Source organism: Malaya genurostris, chromosome 3 (genome assembly GCF_030247185.1).
Source record: "Malaya genurostris strain Urasoe2022 chromosome 3, Malgen_1.1, whole genome shotgun sequence".
Lineage (NCBI taxonomy): Eukaryota > Metazoa > Arthropoda > Insecta > Diptera > Culicidae > Malaya > Malaya genurostris.
In genome coordinates, this window is record NC_080572.1 from 225,487,927 (window position 1) to 225,504,458 (window position 16,532).

At 33.9% G+C, this 16,532-nt stretch overlaps 1 protein-coding gene across 17 annotated transcripts in view; it reads right to left on the minus strand.

Moving 5' to 3' along the window:
* The window catches only part of LOC131438010 (calcium-binding protein E63-1), a 202,747-nt gene that overhangs the window by 85,106 nt on the left and 101,109 nt on the right, over positions 1-16,532 (minus strand). For 4 of the 17 annotated variants that reach the window (XM_058607764.1, XM_058607759.1, XM_058607760.1 and 1 more), the window contains exon 1: positions 1,954-2,202. The exons of 6 other annotated variants lie outside the window; for them this stretch is intronic. The gene's annotated coding sequence lies outside the window, so the exon portion shown is untranslated. Of the gene's footprint in view, positions 1-1,939; positions 2,203-16,532 lie in introns of those variants that run through there. 7 more of the 17 variants (XM_058607765.1, XM_058607762.1, XM_058607761.1 and 4 more) reach the window with 2 other exon arrangements.

Consider the following 16,532-nt stretch of genomic DNA (forward strand, 5'->3'; position numbering starts at 1 on the left):
TGTCTTCTGGCCAGATCTTGCTTCTTGCCATTACACGAAATCAACGATAGAATGGTATACTTCCAACAATGTCACTTTCGTCCCAAAAGACATGAATCCATCAAATTGCCCACAACGTTGACCAATTGAGGAATTTTGGGCATTAAGGAAACATGTTTCGGCAGCCGAAACCATTCAACATTTCGAAAAAGATTGGAAAAAAGTGTCAAAACTTGTCGCCAAGAAGTCTGTACGGAATTTAATGAGAAACGTTCGCAAGAAGGTGCGCCAGCTAGTCTACAATGGCTAAGTAGCAAATGTTGAGAATAATATTCTGTTGTTGTAGTCTAATATTATTAGTATATCGAATAAAATTTGAATATCTAACACTTGTGAATTATTTACAGCGAAATCAAAGTGCGTCCATACTTTCTGGGACAGTCTTTATTTTGAAATCAACTGCATAACATACTTTGTAATTGTTTTTTATTATAATATTAGTTTTTTGTTTATATTGGATATTTAGGATATGAAAAATCATTTCCCAAAAATCTTCTGTTTGAGAATCATATCAGATATATTCGATGAGAATGTTGTTTAGTGAACTTTTCATCATTGATTTCAGTTTCAGTGAGAATCGCGTTTGTAAAAATCAGTAGTGAACTTTTCTGATCGTTTTTTTTTTTATTTTTTCCCAAAATTGATTGTGATATTTGCCAACAAAAAAATTTTTATCAGGTTATTCTTGGAAGACGTTTCAACTCCAATGTGATGCGATGCTCTTTCTTCAGACTCAATTACGTACGACTGCTCGATCTAAGATCGAATGAAAATTTTATTCCAGTTTTTTTTAATTTGGTTCTTCTAGTAAAAATTATACAAACGATTGAGCGAATATTTACTCCACAAAAAGTTATCCAATGTATTAACTTCAGATTGTTTCCGATGTTGGATCATATAAAATTAGACTTTATTATTTAAAGTACTTTGAAAATTTTGTGTGAAAGTTTCTAAACTACTCGCAAGACTGATTTCAGTTAAACCAAAGTATTTTCGTTTTCAGTATAACCTTATTCCATACTTCAGCGTCATTTAGAAGACATCTACCATAAAATAAATTTAGTTTAATGTTATTGTTTTTGTTTTAAATTTGAATTTTGTTTTTACAATACATCAATATCTATTATCTCTATTACGCCCTTGAACTACTTAATTTGATGACAAAAAATAACTTTGTCAAAACATAACTCGTTAGTCAAAACAAGAGCGTCAATCCTCTTACGATTAGTATGTGATTAAACTCAATTCCAAATTTGATTTAAACCCTCATTCCGTTGTCGAAACCACAAACACACCGCTGTTCAACATCGATCACAAATTGATGCTAATTGTCATTAGCAGCTCTTCCGAAATCGAATTTCCAGAGCACTAATCAATGCTTCGAACGACAGCCAGCACTTAGCGCCACAAAATCATCACTCATTTTTGGTCCGTTTGCACCAAAACCGGAAGGACAGTCCAGGTACAAGTTGTTGTCACTGCTGTTACGCCACAATTGTTCTCTCGAATTTCGTTACAATGTACAAGATGTAGCCAGGTTAGCAACATCTATAGCAGCAAAGTATGGCTCCAGTGGGTGGGGGAGCGTGCTGGGATCGTCATTCAAAACCAATCCCGTACATAACAGTTCACCACCCCGGACAAAGCGGTGCCAGGATTTTTCCTTTTCACATTATTGGTAACTTTTTCTTTCTGGATGGTGAGGTGGAACGTTACTTCCTTATTGCCATCCGATTTCACCAGAAACTATGTCGTTCAGTCCACAGTCGACACCACCCACCGATACCGATTACTTCACAGGCCAATTGATTGTGATGCACGATGTTTTGTTCTTGAGTTGGACTTCAATCGAACTGGAAACGGTATCCGGGAAAGTTTTACTAATGGACACTTCACTGACCACTCTTTGCATACCAATATCGCTCTACTACACCAGCGGGGACAAGATGCCGTTCGCGATAGTCTCTAGGACGTTACTATACACTTTCCAGTACCGGGGGGAGGATTTTTGAGGAAACGCGTCGATGTTGCTTTCGTCGTTTTTTTTCTCGAGTGTTATGATCGACCTATCTGCTACTACTGACTCTATATACTGAACGGGAGTACGAGCGTGGTTTGGATGGTTGGATGTGTGGCCTACATTTGTCAAAATCTACCGAAAAACTAAACCTTGTACTGGTGAAAACAGAAGCCAGGAGCTGTCTGTTGACCGATTGCCGTCGAACAGACATGCGAACGGAAGCCGTCGGGAGAGAAACGGCTGCGTTCGGAGAGAATGGCAATTTTCCAAGTTGATAGTATTTTGAAAAGTCATAGAAAGAGCAAAAGCGAGAGAACTCAAACACAGTTGTACATGGTGGCACTATGGGGAAGGTGAGTGTTTTGCTGGACAGTGGAATTCACTACTTTACATTGTGGCAGACAAACTTTTGCGTCTACTTCGTTGGTTCATGTTGGTTTGCTATGTGGCGTATGCAGTTTATTATGAGCTGCAAACGCACTGATGAGTTGCAGACGAATCGTAAAAATATAGAAAATTCGTATACACATCTAACATGAATCCTTGAATGTCAACTTAGTTGGTATGAGGAATGTTTCATTGAAATTTCATTGTAATTCGAGATCGCAAAATATATAGATATATATATATATATATATATATATATATATATATATATATATATATATATATATATATATATATATATATATATATATATATATATATATATATATATATATATATATATATATATATATATATATATATATATATATATATATATATATATATATATATATATATATATATATATATATATATATATATATATATATATATATATATATATATATATATATATATATATATATATATATATATATATATATATATATATATATATATATATATATGTGTGTGTGTGTATGTGTAAAAAATATGCACTTGATTTTGCCGGAGATGGCTTCACCGATTTTTATAAACATAGATTCATATTAATGGTCAAACTTTTTCATAGAACGAATTTCATCCGGTTTCGAATTATGTAATTCAGGTTTAGAATTTAAGTACAGAATTCTGAAAGTGAGCTCTTCGGATCCAAGAATTTAAGAATTCGTTTTCAGATGTTTTAGCATCCAATTCTAAAACTGAACTGGACCTGAATTCAGTTCATTGGATGTTAAAGAATTTGAATCCGAAGAGTTCAGTTTTAGAATTGGATGCTAAAACATTTGATAACGAATTCTTAGATGTTAAAGAATCTGGATCCGAAGAGCTCAGTTTCAGAATTCTGTACCTGAATTCTAAACCTGAATTCTGGACTACAGTTTTGGAACTGAATTCTGGTTAGAACCTCAATTTCAGCCGCTGTTTAAAAATTCAGATCCAACTGCAGAATTTATTTCCGAAATTTAGTTTCAGGGTCCAGATCTAAAAATAAAACATCCTGATTTCAGAGCCTTGAATTCTGGATGATTATTCTGAAACTCAATGTTTATGCTAGATTATGTCCTGAAACTGATTTCTGGATTTGGATGATTGAACTGCTGCATTTTAGATCTCAATTCTGGTGCTGGATTAGAGCTCAGTTTCAGAATTCTGTACCTGATTTCTAAGTCTAAATTCCGGACTGGAATTCTGGAACTGAATTTAGGGTTTGAACGTCAATTTCAGTTCCTGAAATCTGGTTCAAGTCCAGAATTTACTTTTTCAAATTTAATTCCAGGGTCCAGGTTTAAAATCAAGATCCTGATCTCAGTTAGAAATTTCGGTTCAAAAATCATGATATGTACAAAAAATTGCCAAAAATTCACACCCCATTTTCTCGCAGATCGCTGAACCGATGATTACAAACCTACATTGAAATGAATGATCTCACATTCTAAGAATAACAAGCTAAAAACGGAAAAAATCCTTATAAAACATATTTTCTGTACATCTTGTTAGTAATTGGCCTATAAATTTATTAGTTCCCGGTTCCGAAAGTTTCGGAAATAGAAGTCATTCACTGACCAAATAATAATACCAGTTTACGGTTACGGAAGCACCAATTCAAAACGGAGCTCTTTTCATTTCTACAGTGATAACCGAACCGAATTTCAAAATCTTAGTTTTTAATGAAAGGTACTCCTGTTGAAATTCATCCTGATCAACTGGGTGAAGTGTGTACAATGTTTTAAACCATCATTTAGAGCGACGATGAAGAAATCGGAAGAAATTCTTCTAAATTTGGTTTTTCAACTGGTTCAATGGAAAACTTTTTTAAAAATGCTATATTATTCTATTTCTTCGCTATATTATTATCTATGAATAGTGGTGTGATGGTAGCATGAGAATGATACCATCACACCACTATGTTGATTAAAACAGATTTTTTTCTTGTTTAAGTGTTTTAAGTGTTGGTTCTTTTCTTTGTCATGAAAATAACTGGCATATGACAAATAGCGTTAACTTTATGTTTGCTTAGAGATTCAAAGTGAACTGTTCAAGTTGGCACTAAGCAGTAGATATAGCCGGGTAAGCAATTTCTCAAACCCGAAACCGGCTCGTACCCAATAGAAAGTAAAAAACTCGTACCCGACCCAAATCCGAGAATAATTTTTCTTCCACACCCGAACGCGATCCGTACCCGATAAAAACTAAAATCTTTACACGTATCCAATGCTGCAAACTACACCGATTTATCGATATTTATATAAATTTTTGTATCGATACAGTAATACAGACATGCTCTCTTAAAATACCGATAAATCAATTTTCATAATGAGAACGATTTTCAATTTTTGTGTTTTGTTGCACCAGATTTAAAAAAAAACTAACTGGCAACTATGTCTGTACCCAATTCAAACTCAAAAAATCGAATTCCGACCAAATTTTTTAACCCGAACTCGACCCGTAACCGTTTAAAAATGAAAAAAAAAACCATCACCCATATCCGATCCGAACCCGAATCCCGACCATCTCTACAAAGCAGTTCATTTTGAACTACTCTGCCCTGATAAGTCGAAGACGAAGCGTAAAAAATAGTGAAAATTGTTATGTGCCCTTAGCACAAAAACGGTTTTTAGCCATTAACACAAATTTTTCTAAAAGTTTTCGTTCAATTTTTGTCACATTCTTAACAAAATCATATCATTCTTTAACAAATAAAAATTTTCCAATGAAACTTTTACCGATCACATATAGTGCAGTGATATATTTCGGTCCGTTTTTGAAAGATGGATCTGGCCAGTGGGGTAAAATTTCATTTTCAATCGAATAATATAAGATGAAAATGAAATTTATGGCCGCTGACCGTCAGCATATCCATACTAATTCATTTGACTTTTGCTGCCATTTTCAAGTGAAGCTCCCGGAATTCATCGTCAGTTGAATAATCGTACCTAGTATGCTTGCTCAGTTTCGAGTGCCAAGTAGTGTAGCTCCTTCATTGCCTTCGCTCTTGGTAGTAAGCAAATTCGAACGAATAGTATTATAAATGGAGTAAAGTATTAAAAATTAAAACTGAAGGAGGAAACAATTAATTTATGTGTATTCTGTGATTGATATTTCAGCTATCTGGTTTGTCTTTCATCTATTATCTTGAACCAATTCGAATGTTTACATGAACCTCATTTGAAGGCCGCTCTCACACTATTGAAAGAGATATTTTGTTACTTCAAGAGATCAACTGACGGTGGTTAAACTGAGCCTCGATTGAAGAGAATGAGTGATGAACTGAATGCTGCTCGTTCGGGCCGTCAGCAAACATTGTGTGTGTCAGAGAGTGAAGTTTACTGCATTAAAGAGATCGTCTATGTGTTCCACATTCAGTTTCAATTGAATTCAATGAAATTTTACAGCACTGGTTCTGGCTACTATAAATATTGAACGCTGATGTCGATAGTTTCAAGAGGTTAGAAATCTGTCATTAATATTCTCTTCATATTGTTTCAATTTTGTTTAAAAGAACCTTGCTTTTCACTGTGTTAATTATGAGCAATCTTGTGTTAACTAAGCAGCATTTGCATTTTTCTGCTTTAATTGGAAGATAAGTGCAGCTGAAACGTATCAAATGCTTGTGAATGTTTCTGGTGATAATGATCCAACTGATAAATCATATAGGAAATGGTTTTTGACGTTTCAAAAATGGAGATTTCAGCGTTGAGCATACACCTCGTTCAGGACAATAAAAAAAAATCGAAGACAAACAGTTGGATGCATTACTCGAGGTAAATCCGAGTCAAACGAAAAAGTCATTGGAAGTTACTCAACAAGCAGTTTCTGTACGATTAAAATCGTACATGGAAATGAATCAAAAGCAAGGCAGTTGGGTGCCCTCTGAACTGAAACCAAGAGACATTGAAAGGCGATTTTTCACTTGCGAGTCAAAGGCGATTTTTTGACGATGGACGATACTTTGATTAAACTTTAAGTTCTTTTAATTTAGAAATAAATGCATTTCCAACCAAAAAAAAAAAAAAAAAACAAACGGACCGAATTAATGTGTATTTTCTATTTTTCACGAGCTTTTATACCTTTCCAACTACACAGTCAATAGATCGGCTCAAAAGTAGGACGCGATGTCAGTCCAACACTTCTAGTAATCAGATTCAGTGTGTTCCGCAATCTAGCAATCTATCTGTCCACTTCAAACTCAATAGCTTTTAGAATGAACGTTCCATCAACATTCGACCAGAAATTACCGGAGATGTTGAAATGTTTGTTCATATTTTCTATGAGATGGAATTTGTTCATAGGTATTGTACGTAGAATCCTGGACATCATTCCAAGTTTCGACAGATTAAGAAGAATTGTGCAGTTGAAACATGTGAACATGATTTTTACGCAACAAAGCAATGTCTTGTCATTACATTCCTTTCGTGGAATTTGGCCTTTCTGTTTCAACAGACTTCGCAGCCGATTCTTAGCGTACAGAATCATTGCATGGCTAGTACTATGAATCCTACTGACACTAAGAATCCTTCCAGGTCGGGGCTCGAACATACGACAGCTGGTTTGTAAGACCAGCGTCTTATGCATTGAACCGTCAACCCGGGACAACGTTTATTTATTCTGGAAAGATCTGTGAATTTCCCATAAACTGAATTTAAAAAATGAGAAGAGTGTAGAATAATTCATATGGTTTATATAGTTTATTTAGCCCCACCTTTAATTTAAAAATGGGGAAAAAATAATTAAAGACAGGGGACGGGATATACGGTCAGAAAAATTTTCTGGTCCGAAGATGCGAATGACCTTAAGGCGTTAAAAACCTTTATAATTGAAACAAAAAAAATTCTTCACATTATGAATCACTAGGTTAATAGATTTTTTATCATTTAAGAAGTACACGATAAGAAATAACATTAACAAATAGGGGAGACCGGGGCTAAACCGGAAACTTCTTGGAAAATAAAAAAAAACTTCCAACACAACTAAATTTTTACCAAAGTTATCTATACCGTTGTGCAGCTTGTGTAAATTATTTCGTTACATATAATGTACGTTTTTCAAATCTATAGGAATATAGATATCAATATTTGAGGATGTATCAAGAATCCATTAAGAATCAAGTTGAAAATTTTGTGTCCGGTTGAGCCTTACATTTGTGTACGGTTTAGCCCCGCACAGACAAACCATTTTCGAAACACAATAATAATTTTACATTCTATTTTTAAAGCAAACAAATCAAGAATTCCCAAAAAATCAAAGAATAATAAAAAAATCAGTAAAAACTCAGTATTTTTTTTGTCATGAGCACGAATTACGCAAAACTGAATTGACTCAGCATCATCTAGCTAACGGACGTCTGCCAGTTACACGAAAGCGCATTTACAAAGTCAATCCATGGACGGAAATAATTGCTGGTTTAAAAGATATTGGAGACGTCAGTTTAGACATTACACTCCGGTGTAATGGCAAAAGTGTTTTGCAAGTAGAATTACCTTTACGACTGCTTAGCGGTTTATGTTGAGCCGTCAGTTCGTGCTAGCAGTTCAATATAAATAATGATGAGTCAAAGACGAAACGTAAAATCAAATCAATATATTGAAGCTGTCCGGTTTAACACCGTGTCCGGTCTTGTCCTGGTCTTCCCTATAATTTCGTTAGATGAATCTTTCCTTGACAGCTCAATGAAATGAATTGTGAAGAATACTTCTCCTTTGTTTTTTGAACGAAGAAGTTGGAATTGAAGTAGTATTGAAAAAATTTGGAAACTGTAAGAAATTTCTTTACGTTTCGTCTTTGACTCTTCAGTGCAGAGCAGTTCAAATTGAACTGCCTAATGCAAAACTCGGTAAAAAAAAGACATGCCACTTCGGTGCTAAATAAAAAATGTTTTGTAAAAAGCAGAAACTTTACGTCTGCTTAGCGGTTCAAATTGAACTGATGAGTTTTGCATTAGGCATAAAATAATAAATGGGAAATATAACTGTTCCCAGATGAAATTGATAACAAGAAATTCTCTGAAAAAATTTGGCCATAAAATCTTTGAGAATAACTGTTTCGTCTTTCTCATATTTTACCCAGAACCATTCAATCAAATGGATCATTTCGTCAAGAGCCAATTCGATGAGGCCACACCTTTCACCTGGGTCTTGGTGACATCGGAAGCGTCAGTCACTGCGTAAGCGTTAGTCAGTCCACCTAAAATTCAATCACATTTGTCTAAGTTGACTCGTTTCATTCAGTTTACCCAAAGCTAGATTCCATGGTATAATCGTCGGTATAGTCATGCTAAATTCGAATGAGTGACTGCGCAATCGGATAGCTGCGAAAAGTGTTTAGATTAGTCAGAGAATATTATTTATCTTATAATTATTAAAAAAAAACAAATCGTGATTAATTCTTTGGGTCTTTGGCAATAAGAAATGGACGATGAAGGAACTAGATTATTAATAGGATGTGACACACACATCTTGTTAAATTGCAAAATACTTCATTAAGTGTTGGTTGACTGATAGATAGCATTTTCCAAACATACATTTAACAACTTATAATGACTTAAAATTACCGAATTTTCGCAGTAAAAATACCCGCATATTCGATTACATAATCCTCAAAACGGCTCTCCCTTTGTGCTAGCAGTTCAATATAAATAATGATGAGTCAAAGACGAAACGTAAAATCAAATCAATATATTGAAGCTGTCCGGTTTAACACCGTGTCCGGTCTTGTCCTGGTCTTCCCTATAATTTCGTTAGATGAATCTTTCCTTGACAGCTCAATGAAATGAATTGTGAAGAATACTTCTCCTTTGTTTTTTGAACGAAGAAGTTGGAATTGAAGTAGTATTGAAAAAATTTGGAAACTGTAAGAAATTTCTTTACGTTTCGTCTTTGACTCTTCAGTGCAGAGCAGTTCAAATTGAACTGCCTAATGCAAAACTCGGTAAAAAAAAGACATGCCACTTCGGTGCTAAATAAAAAATGTTTTGTAAAAAGCAGAAACTTTACGTCTGCTTAGCGGTTCAAATTGAACTGATGAGTTTTGCATTAGGCATAAAATAATAAATGGGAAATATAACTGTTCCCAGATGAAATTGATAACAAGAAATTCTCTGAAAAAATTTGGCCATAAAATCTTTGAGAATAACTGTTTCGTCTTTCTCATATTTTACCCAGAACCATTCAATCAAATGGATCATTTCGTCAAGAGCCAATTCGATGAGGCCACACCTTTCACCTGGGTCTTGGTGACATCGGAAGCGTCAGTCACTGCGTAAGCGTTAGTCAGTCCACCTAAAATTCAATCACATTTGTCTAAGTTGACTCGTTTCATTCAGTTTACCCAAAGCTAGATTCCATGGTATAATCGTCGGTATAGTCATGCTAAATTCGAATGAGTGACTGCGCAATCGGATAGCTGCGAAAAGTGTTTAGATTAGTCAGAGAATATTATTTATCTTATAATTATTAAAAAAAAACAAATCGTGATTAATTCTTTGGGTCTTTGGCAATAAGAAATGGACGATGAAGGAACTAGATTATTAATAGGATGTGACACACACATCTTGTTAAATTGCAAAATACTTCATTAAGTGTTGGTTGACTGATAGATAGCATTTTCCAAACATACATTTAACAACTTATAATGACTTAAAATTACCGAATTTTCGCAGTAAAAATACCCGCATATTCGATTACATAATCCTCAAAACGGCTCTCCCTTTGATGTTCGCCTGTGCAACAGCCAATGTGTCATTTCTATGGCATATTTTCCTCAACAAATGACCGCTCTGCTCCATCGATAATTTGTGTTGTAAACACATGCGCGCGTTCGCTCGCGGTTTCGGCACACAAAAAGATAGAAAACACCTCTCGGAACTACCTCTCTGTCTGCTACAATCGAAGAAAATATCCTCTCAGTGGTTGCATTCTATGTTCGAGAGTTTAATACACATTGCGATGTTTTGGAGAAGTATTTCTGGCACTTTCCGTTCGTGAGTCTGGTAGTAAACACTTGATCGAAACGAACGTAGGCAAGGCAGCACAAACAATCTTTATTATTGGTAACCGTTGGCATGTATTTGCATGTATTCATGCACATGTGTGTGTGTGCACTAGCAAGTGGTTGAGAGAATTCAAGAGCCAGAGAGAGCCGATTCGACAAACAGCAACAAGCCAATGAGTGTGAAATGTCAAGTGGAAAGAAAACGGCTGGAGGTTGCCTGTTTTCGAAATGTGATGCGATTTTCTCACTGAAGGAAAACATTTACAGTTTTCCTTCAACTAATGCGGCCCAAGTAGCAATTCGTAACTAGTTCTGATGCGACTAAGTCCAAACTATATTCCAACAAGAGCACGAATATGTTTTTTAAATGTTATACTGGTTAAAACAAGATGACAGCAATGTTTCTTCATAACTAGTTACGTTAATTAGTTATTTAGGTTTAAAATCATCACATCTTTTTGTCATTTTGAATTAATTATAAAATATAAGCCTTAGTTACTTAATCCAAACATATCTTTAATAACAACTACGCTTCTAGCTACTAATTAAAAATTAGTTTATTTGACTTCAATATTAGCAACCCGTAACTAATTCTGATACCACTTAGCCCAACTATGTTGCTACAAGAGCACGAACATGTTTTTTATGTTATGTTGGTTAAAACAAGGTGACGGCAGTGTTTCTTTATAACTTAAACATTGAACTAGCTGTCATTTGTATGTTATCGTTACTTGATTTTAACATATCTTTAATCACAGCTATAGTTTTAGCTACTAGTTGAAAAAAGGTTGGGAAACCATTATAAATACGTAAGCGTATATGTAAATCGTTACGATTAATTGATGTAGCAAAAACTTAGATATTAGAAGATTATAACATACAATTTCTGCATTGTTTCAGATAGCTATCGGTAGGTTTTCCCAACGTAATGATAACGAGAATGCAAATGGCTTTAATATGGCGATCACACTATGGAGTCGCAAGAAGTGTATAAAACATTAATAAAACCAGGATGTTACTTTTTAAAAACTACTTTTTGGCGAAAATAATGAAAGGCAGAATAGTCCTTTTTTGTTCTATGCACTAAACTAACGAAGAAAACTATATAGGGATTCAACATCGATTGTGATATTACAATTATCATGATATATGAATTTAAATTGTTTTGTTTTTTGTTTGTTTTTTCGTTGTTTATTTTTCATATCGTCAAAAAACAGATTTTGATTGAAGGCGCATAAAAAAAACAGTTAATTAAAATTTAATTCTGCTCGATAGTTTTAAAATCGTTGTGAAATTTGTACCTTGTATCAAATTTGTAATTTCAAGTACTATACTGTCTTTTTATTGTTGATAGAAAAACATAATGGATTCATTCAATGTTTATAATGTCGATGGCAACAAAGATTCAACTAGTTTACTTGAAAATAAGTTATTTTCATGGCACGCAAGTCGTTAGATGTTAGTAACAATAACTCAAATTTCTGGTTGCAAACTAGTCACAAATAAGCTAGCATACCGAAAATGTTACTTGGGGGTTATAGTGAATGTTTGGGCTAGTGGCAGAAATTGCACGATTATTCGTAAATAGTATTTGTATGGTATATGTTATTCATTGCAATACATTTCGCAGAAAACGTTTTTTCATAAAATATAAAAATTTTAACCATTCCGATATTTAAATTTGTTGATGGGTGTTTCTCCATCTACATTCGTGTTACATAGGAGCAATTCCCGAAATGGGTTACAAGTCGTCAGACTTCACATACCTCGATTTGAATGATCGTCTTCAGTAGAAATGGGCAAAACAGACTCCTGGACCGTTCATTCGTTCTTCAGAAATTTTGAATGTTTTTGCATAAACCGTACAAAAGCAACAATTTTATATCTCTTCAATAGAGTATTTGAAAATGGCGGCAGTACGATCTTAAAAAAAATGGGAAAAACTGGACGAAAACAACGGAACCTAGCTTCATCAAAAAGCTTCTTTAAAAAAGGAAGATTGTTCACTATTATTCATTAAATTGAGAACTTATACATAATTTTTGTAAACCAAATCATAAGCATATAATTCGGTTCATTTTATTCCCATAAATATGAGACGATGATTTGATTTAATTGCAAGTACATCATCTGTATTAGAACTGAATTTAGAAAAAAAAACGAAGATTACTTGTTACGTAATTAAAACCGTCTTGATAACTCTAGAAAATAACTATGGAACGAACGCCAAAAATTATATTTGACATAATTGTTCATGGTTTACTTTTTCGTATATGAATAACTATATAAATAAGCCATAGCTACCAAAATGTTATAGTATTGTCTTGTCCTGATGAGCATCAAGCGACATTTGACCTTCATCACTAGAAATAAAAAGGAGTGCTTAAGAAACGAATGTGCATTGGTTAATTCAACTATGAGAGCGATTCAAGTAGTTTCGTAGCCGATAACCACAAATGAAATGAAAGCGTAAAGCACAACGTACCGGAATATGTGTAGGATTGAGAAATCGAAGTACGCTTGCTTGATCTTTCTAAATCAGTTGGAGATAAATTCATTCGAAACAATCCATCGCAATACGGAGAAATTCTCTCCATCAAGAGAAAATAATGGAAGAATATTTTTCCGGTGTACGGTGTACGAGTCAAGCGCTAGCGCTTAACGAAACTAATTCCATCTCACGCTTAATGAAACTAATTCTATCTTCTGTAACTTTCTATCTCGACGGCATTTAGAACGCTGGTCACCTAAGAAAGCCAGTAAGCCACGTGTCAATACAGGTAGTAATACTAGACAGTTAAACTTTACAATGATGATGCAATAACTACGACTATGATTTTTTTACACGGGGTTTGTTTCCACAGTTTCTTTAGTACAGCTATTTTGTACGGATTTTGGCGAAAATATGATTAGAGGCAGCAAAAAGCATAATTAAAGTTTCGTGTCAGAATGAAAAAAAAACATTTTAAAACTAACGCATTATTTTTAGAAAACCAACCGAAAAAATTCCCAAACTACGTGTAGTTTATGTAAAATGAGAAAAGATACGTTTTTTTTCATTTTCTCTTCACGATAAAATTATTATTTTTCGAAAAAAAAGTTCAACTTTTTTTTTTCGATGTATTTTCCAATTGATTTCCTACAACTCGATTAATTTTCTAAAAGTTGATCCTGACTTTGCTACTTTTTCTGCTGTTAATTTCTAGAATTGGTCATATGTACAAAAGACATCTAGAGAAATTGTTCAGTTAATCAAATCCACAGAATTTTGATACCTGGTATAAATCATTCACTTTAGGGTTATACGTTATGGAATTGTAACAAGTAAATGATGAGAGCTATCCGAATCAATTGTTTTAATGCTTGACCACTAAAATATCAACGGTTGATGCTTTCAAAATTTTCGCCCAAATGAATGAATCTCGGATTCCCGGGAGTCAATGTGCAATGGACAGTGAGAACAATATAGAAAACTAAAGAAAACTGCAGACGAAACTTCATCCTGTATTGTATCCAGATAATTGATTCCATGTTAAAGGAACTTGATTGGATAGAAAAAGTTTCTTCTCTTCGACGTATCAATTACTTTTATGCTTCATTTAGTTTTCTTCAAAAGAAAAAAAATTACTTGAAAAGATTATACAGTAAAGGAAAATATTGGCGTCAAGCTCTCTCCCGGAACTTGATTTTATATTTCGACAGACCTGCTTCTAATTCTTATATTGCTAGAAACCCTGACAATTGGCCTATAAGATTAGCGTTTTATGCTCAAAACTATCGACTCGGACAACAGTATGAAATTATACTCACGATTTATTTCGTACATGATGTGTTAAAATTTCGTACTCACCTGTAATAAAAAGAAATAATAAATTCAATAGTTTTTTCAAATAGCATTGTTTTGATAACATACGGGTACACAAATGAAATTTAGATTTTCACAGATCAATAAAAAGCGACTTTTTATTGAGGATTGCATATTTTTTATTACAAAAAAACTCAGATTTTCATACAACATTACACCATTTTTATGAACAATGACATGGTTTGACCAATTGAGAATGTGAATTCTTAAATTCTTTTTCTCAATCTGGTGTAAAAAACAGTTCATGGCTACGCTACACCGTTACGAAAAAACCAAAAGATTGATTTATTTGTTCATAAGGGCGCTCAGTTGCCGTAAATTTGAAACTTAACTGATAAAAGTTACAGGAAAATTCATTTAGTAGAAGGTTTTTTTTGCTTCACCACAGATGGCAGTGATGAAAATTCGCTTCAAACATGTCGAAACAAAAAAAAAACACAAGTATCTCTGCCCAACCATCCATAGAGTGAGTTTGATAGGTGGGAAGGTATTGTCATAGACATAAGCGGATTGACGTGAATACGCACAAATCTGGCAAGCATCCTGCACACTTCCGAATGTTGGTAATTTTACTAGTTAGTTGAGTTAGTGTGAGTTTGTGTAAATTATATGAATTCACAGCTCTTCACTAGTCAGAATAACAAGCAAATATTTTTCGAAACAATCATCCAGTTGTTAGTGTGTATAAAATAATCGATAACGATTTACCTTGTGTAGCTCGAATAGTTAAAATTTATTCCATCATTTATACACAAAATTTTCAATGTACACTCCTCGAAAAAAAAAACGCTGTGATTTTACATCTTATTAGATGCACATGGATGGAGCGTCGCAGTTCACGCAAATTTACAATCAAGAACATGTAATATTGTGTGTGATTGGGAAATTCACTGATATGAATTTCATTGAAACAAAAAAAACTGACAATGATCACCGAGACTTGAACCGAGAATCATTGGATCACAAAGTACGTCCGTTAATCGACTGAGCCCCAGAAGCACATATCTGTTTGGCCGGTTAGTGGTGCATATAAATTCATGCAGTCGCACTTGCTAGTCGAATGAAAATTACGCTCGTACCAGTAAAATTCAGTCTGGTCCAACAATAGGTCATTACTAGTGGAATTTTCCGTCGTTTGACAAATTAAGTCTCTATGAGTTGCATCACATGAGAGATTAAGTCACTTGTAAAATGAAAATGAAATTGTGCGAAGAAAAGATCGGCGATGTCAGCATCGGCCATGTGCGGTTAGATCTTTAACCAGACTTTGACTTCTTTACTGAGCCAGTTTGCGCAATTTCATTTTTACGTAGGACTACGCCTTTTTTTTACTATGCTCACCTGACTGCATTATCAAATTTTCAGAACATGAACGTGTAACGAAATTACTCCAGATTTGATTACTTGATAACTTACGTACCAAACGAGCGCTAAAAAAATCTAGAATTTGGTTGCATAGCGTTCGAGAAAAGTGTTTCGAAAACGAGCATTTCACAATTTGAAATATTGAAATATATAAGCGATTATACGATTCGTGTTATGATTATAATTATGTAATGATTTCTTTTAGGTCAAGGCAAAAACTTACAAATGAATTGGAATGGCACACTACTTCCTGGAATACAACCGTAATAATTCGTAACAAAATAGTCCTTCTCAAATTGGTCCTTTTCAGGACTGCAAAATCCTAAACGGTCAAACGGTATCAAATCAGCTAACATCTATACACATCTCGAATGTAGTCCTACGTCAATCCCGCGGTTTAGTTTAGTTTTAGTTTTATACGATAATTTTTTACTTTTGAATAAATGATTTGAATTAATATCACGTCAACTCGAATTTAGACGATTTAATGCAAATGACCCTTATCTACCCAATGGAAAAACAATATCGCAAGCTTTTAAAACGAATTAACTTGTGTATTTGGTTATTTTAGCACCAATTTGTTTATTTCAGTGGCAGAAATCAACGAAATCATTTCTTTGGTATCGTAAAATTGATCCAAAAAAGAACAGATAAATTAAATCATCGAAATTTCGAAAATTAAAAATGTTGATTACTTTTCCCTCGAACGAAAATAATTAACAGAATATGGATGAAATTAAGTAAATAATTAACAGAATATGGATGAAATTAAGTAAATAAAGTAATAAGTAATGGGTCTCAAAACCTCGACATTTTTATTGCATT